At 39.8% G+C, this 6,043-nt stretch overlaps 1 long non-coding RNA gene and 1 pseudogene across 1 annotated transcript; both read left to right on the top strand.

Moving 5' to 3' along the window:
- The first annotated feature begins 218 nt into the window (after positions 1-218).
- On the top strand, positions 219-1,795 carry LOC109164503. Its single transcript, XR_002051418.1, has 4 exons — positions 219-255; positions 527-574; positions 661-879; positions 1,598-1,795. It is a non-coding gene; the product is annotated as an uncharacterized LOC109164503 (long non-coding RNA).
- A 3,049-nt stretch (positions 1,796-4,844) lies between these two features.
- LOC109164498 lies at positions 4,845-5,337 on the top strand (annotated as a pseudogene).
- The last annotated feature ends 706 nt before the right edge of the window (positions 5,338-6,043 follow it).

Genomic DNA, 6,043 nt, shown 5'->3' on the forward strand with positions numbered 1-6,043 from the left:
ATTAGTATATTACCCCTTTCCTTATTCCGGATATCTATCTCTTAAACTATGGTTATTACTAGGCTCAAGTGTGTGAAAACTGGGGGTGTTACAGTTTCGCAATTTCTTCTTTCTCGTCGGTTGTTGGTTCTCCTTCGCATAGTAGCAAAGGTCGCCGGTTCTCCTTCGTACATCAAGTACACCTCCGCCGATGGCTGTGAAGAATGATGCCAGAGGCCTGCCAGAAGATTTCCACCGCTGCTGTCATCCAGATCTGTAAGCTAACATTTTCAGATCTATAATCTACAAAATATTTCATTTCCCCCATTTTTCGTCATCATGCGCCATTTATATCTGTAAGCAAAAGAGTAATGGTCAAATATTGATGTTCAATATGGTGGCATTCTATTTAGGGACTAGAATGTGGAGAAGGGGAGCTAACCTAGAGGGTAACACAGCTAAGTGTTTTACTTCCCTTTGAACTTTTTTACCATTTTACTCACTATTATGAAACTTCTTTTGCTTTTCCATAAATATTTTGAAACAGGTTCGCATTTGCTTACAACTTTTGATAAAAAGGATCTCTGCTCAGAAGGTCTTTCTTCAAATTTACTTTGTAAATTATATGTGGGGATGTCACTTCTTTGCTCTTCACTTAATTTCTTAGGTATGTTTTTGCAGGAAAAGAATACCAACACTTGAATAAAGAAAAATGACCTTGAGCATTTTTAGTGACATTGCAAAGCAATGCAGAGATCATGGTTTAAAGCACTGTGGCAAGTATTCCATTCCTGTTCTAACTTCTAAGCTTGCAAGGACACAAGCAGCAGTTGCCATTCAATTCGTTTCTCCTTCTCCGATTCACACAGCAGCGGTAGTTGTTCGTTTCTCCTTCATTAGGTAATTTTCCAGCTTTATGCATTGTTTAATTTATGTTTATACATAATATGTCCTTGACATAATTGTGTATTATTGTATTACAATAACGTTTTTCATTGACAATTTCACGGGATTTGAAATCACTTACCTGTTGGAGGCAATTTTCTTTGTTACTTGTTTTGATTCCTACAGTCACTTCCTTTCTAAAGCATTTTACTCTGCAGTGCCAACATTTGTAAAACTTGATAAGTTCCTACAGTCCCCATTGATGATAATACTACTTATTTTAGTATTAATTTGACTGTATCAATAAATTTTTAATGTGATTTTCAAGTAGTTTAATACAGAAACAGGAATTATCTTCATGACCAATTTGCAGTGTTGGTATGTATCTTGTCATATTATATTCCTTTTTTTTTATTGCCTTTGAATTGTTCTATACAAGTGACCTATTTGCAGTGTTTTTATGTATCTTATTGTGTTCTGACGGCTAATTATGATGGAGTGTTAAATGTTTGCATTCATGTTTTTAGTTAATTTTAATAATGTGTTGATACTTATATTTGTTTTATTTATTCATTTATTTAGTAGTTTTGATAGTTAGTATATTGATAGAGTTTGGTGTATGTAGTGTGCAATTGATTGTGGTAAAGTGTTGAATTGATAGAATTGAAATATTGATATCGTGGTAAAGGGGTGAAAATATTTGTTAACCCTCTTCACAACTTTGATTATGAAGCTAAAAGGAGCAGATCAGAAGGGGAAATCAAAATATTCCCAGTGGAGGAACTATGATGATATAAATGAATACTTTTTTATGTGAAGTACGAAGAGGAGAGAGAGAGAAAGTGAACTTGTTTTATTCAATGTGTCAACAGAAGCCAGGAGAAAGCATTTGTACAAAAGGAATTGGAGGTAAAAGGCGGTTACAACTAATCTATAATGAAAATTACTATTCAACCCTTTTATTCTTCTCCAACACCCCCTCCACCCGGTAAGGTGGCGCATGCAGGTTCTGGATGCCCAGCTTAGACACAAAAGTTCTGAACATTGTGATGGGTAAAGGTTTAGTAAAACCATCTGCTATTTGATTTGTTGATGATACTGACAGTAGCTTAATTAAGCCTTGGGAGACCTTTTCTCGAACGAGGTGGCAGTCTATCTCGATGTGCTTCGTTCTCTCGTGAAACCCTTTATTTTCGGCCATAGCTACAACAGATTTATTATCACAGAATACCACTGCCGCATAGAGGTCTGCATGCCTGCAAGTAAAAACATTAACCATTGTACCTCACAAACAGAAGAAGCGAGAGCTCGGTACTCTGCTTCAGATGAGGATCTTGATACCGTTGCTTGTTTCTTTGATTTCCAAGAAACGAGCGAAGAACCAAGGAAAACACAAAATCCAGTTATGGACCTTCTCGTTTCTACACACGCAGCCCAATCGGAGTCTGAAAAAACATTAAGCTGTAAGGCATTGTCCTTGGGATTGAACATACCTTGACCTGGTGTCCCCTTTATATACCGAAGTACTCTGTGAGTTGCACTTAGGTGCTTGTCAGTGGGAGTGTCAATGAATTGACTCAACTGTTGCACATCGTAAGATATGTCCAGTCTCGTGGCCATGAGATATAAGAGACGTCCAACGAGTCTTCTATAGCCATTGACATCATTGAGTGGTTCACCATCCGTGTGGTTGAGATGATAACCAGGAACCATTGGAGTACTTACAGGTTTTGATTCAAGGAAACCTGCTTCTGCTAGGATGTCTAGAGAGTATTTCCTTTGATAGAGATTCAAGCCTTCATCATCTAATCTCGCTTCAATCCCTAGGAAATACCCTAACTTCGCCAAATCTTTAATCTTGAAAGCATTATCAAGCACTATTTTGAGATCACTGATTAGGTTCAAATCAGGACTAGTGACCAATATGTCATCTACATACACGAGAACTGCTATGAAGGTGCCATCTTGTCCTCTAGTAAACAATGACGGATCAGCCTTGGACTGAGTTAACCCCATACTAGACAGAGCAATGCTTAATTTTGCATTCCACTGGCGGCTAGCTTGTTTAAGACCATAGAGAGATCGGAGCAGTTAACACACTTCGTTTGGCTTCTCAGGTTGAAAACCGGGCGGTATGATCATATAAACTTCTTTAGTCAAATCATCATGTAAGAATGCGTTATTTATGTCCAGTTGATGAATATACCAAGCCTTCGAAGCTACAATTGCTAGGAAGGTCCGAATGGTTGTGATTCTAGCAACCGGTCAGAATGTCTCAATATAATCAACCCCTAGTTGTTGGGTGTACCCTTTTGCCACAAGACGTGCCTTGTATCTTTCAACTGAACCATTAGCCTTTAACTTCACCTTATAGACCCGTTTGCAGCCTATGGGTGTTTTCCCTGCAGTAAGAGTGGTTAACTCCCATGTTTTATTATCCTGCAGTGCTTGGATCTCTGTCTTCATATCTTCCCTCCAATGTTGATCTTTAATGGCTTGGTTGTAGGACTTTGGTTCATTAGCAGAAGTCACAGCCATAGAAAAACATTTGTGTGATGGTTCAAGTGCATCAAAAGTTATGACCTTAGAAAGAGAATGTGGAGATGGACCTTTACTGATCACAGCTTCACAGAGATAGTCTTAAGTCTGTTTGGAAACTGCCTTTGTCTACTCGATCTTCTTGGTTGAACCTCATCATCATTGATTGTCTCATGTGAGGTGTGATCACACTGATGTATTGCATGCATGCTCTCATTATTAGTTCTGGACATACCATCAGAATTTGAATGCTGTGATAAGATCCCTTGGTCTACCACCCCATGCTCGACTTCATTAGCAGTATTAGAACTGGACTGCTGTAAACCTTACATAACATATTGCACCTAAGTCCTTCTACACATGAACTCCAGAAGAGTGGTAAAATTCTTGTTGAGAAAGTTCGTTCTAGTGAATAATCTTGCAGATATGTTCACTAAGTCTCTGCCTACATCCACTTTTGAGTAATATGTTTATAAAATTGGGATGCGTAGGCTTTGAAGATTGTTATCTTCAGGGGGAGCGACAATCCCTAACTGTGCTAGAATGGACAATCTAGAGTACTTTTGAAATCCTGAAGATTATGCTATGCAAGCATATGGTTGTACTCTTTTTCCCTTACCTAAGTTTTTCCCCACATGGTTTTCTTAGGCTAAGGTTTTTAATGAGGCAACCGATGTTGGTGCACTTGAGTGGATAGTCTTGAAGACCCTTGAAATCTTGAAGATTATGCCCAGAAGGCTTATGGTTGTACTCTTTTCCTTGACTAAGTTTTTTCCCACTGGGTTTTCTTAGGCTAAGGTTTTTAATGAGGCAACCAGTGCAACACATGGATCAACATACTTCGTGTACTCTTTTCCTCGTCTAGGTTTTTCCCACTAGGTTTTTCTAGCGAGGTTTTTAACGAGACATGAGTATAGTTATTTAATGGCCAAGGGGGAGTGTTATAAATATTTTATTATTATGGCCATTAAACTTTTGACCTTTTGTTAGCCTTTACTTATTTCATTACTTATGTTAAAGGATGTGAAAGGTTGTAATCATCCCTATAAATTGAGGGTGATGGCTTAATGAAAAGATGGTCTCATGTGATTGTGTTCTATACATTGTGTTCTTCCTCTCCCTTTTACTTATCTATTCTATATACTCATATACATACAATCTCCAAGCATTACCGTGCAAACATCATGCGAGAACTAACGAGTTGATAGGTCGAATTACAACAATATGGAGTTAATTCCAGCAATAGTCCTCTGACTATTGTGATTTTCCAAATTTGGTCCTCGTCTTTTAATCTAGACAAAATAAACCCTTGACTATCAAAAGTGTTCCACCATTAGTCCTTCCGTTAACTAAAAGTTATATAGACGTTAAGTTAAGGGGTAAAAGGGTCTTTTCCTAGTTATCTTCTTCAATTCTCCAGTGAAGCTCTCTCTGCTCTCTCTTCATGATTCAATCTATGTTCGGAGCATCCCGAGAGAGCTCAAGCTATCAACCATGCTGGTCTATCAGGATTTACTAACTGGTTATGAGCTTCTCTCTAACTCATTTTTCTACAAAGAAATTGAGAACGGGGTTCTGTGGGAAGTTGAGGGAGAGTCAGTGTTCCAGGGAGCAGTTGAAGTAGATATTAGGGCAAACCCATCTGCAGAAGGTGCTGATGAGGATGAGGGAGTTGATGACCAAACTGTTAAGGTGGTCGACATTGTTGACACTTCCAGACTCCAAGAGTAACCTGCCTTTGATAAGAAGCAATTTGTAGCATACATTAAGAAATACATCAAGTAAGAAGCAATTTGTAGCATGCAATTTGTAGCAATTTTTTGTGGGGGATAGCATGGCTGACAATAGCACTCTTGTGTTTGCTTACTACAAGGTGGTTCCACAGACCCAACATTCTTGTACTTTGCCCATGGTCTCAAGGAAGTTAAGTGCTAAATGGCGGTGACCGGTGCAAGCAGCTCTTCACTGGCGACAGCGTGGAGCAGTGGCGAGCTTCCTTCTCCGACGTAGCAGTTTTTCCAGCAGCATGAAGGCGTCCTCCAATCCGACGTGAGCAGATCAGCGTAGCAGCTTGGTTCTCCTCGGCAGTTTCGGCCTCCAATGAGCTCCGGCAACCTTCTGTTGTAGCAGATCTATTTAGCGGCAAGAAGTAGCAGCGGGAGATCTAGCGAAGTTGATGATGATGCTTTCCGGCAGCGTGGCGGCTACAATGGATCCAGCGAAGGTAGCTTCATGCTCTGGTTCCCTCTTAACGTTGCAGCAGTGGTTGGCAATGACGCTAACTAATAGTGGCGGCGGCTAGATCTCCCCAGCGAGTTGCTCTCTCACTGAGCTTCCGGTGACCCCTGTTTTTTCTCGACGAACAGAGCAGGAGGCAACGACGGACTCCTCTCAACATGCTTTCCGGCGGCGCGGTGGCTACAATTGACACAGCAACCACCGTTTCTTCTCGGCGTTTGGACCTTTCCGGTAGTGAAGTAGTAGGAAGTATACACTAACACCTAATTACGGTTGTATAATTTGCTTAAAGACATAGCTAATGAAATGACCATTTTATCCTCTACACTAACGCCTAATTAATTGAAAGTTAACGGAAGGACTAATGTTAGAACAAATCTGAAAGTCAAGTGTCTTTTTCGTC

This window comes from Ipomoea nil, unplaced genomic scaffold (genome assembly GCF_001879475.1).
Source record: "Ipomoea nil cultivar Tokyo-kokei standard unplaced genomic scaffold, Asagao_1.1 scaffold3065, whole genome shotgun sequence".
Taxonomy (NCBI): domain Eukaryota; kingdom Viridiplantae; phylum Streptophyta; class Magnoliopsida; order Solanales; family Convolvulaceae; genus Ipomoea; species Ipomoea nil.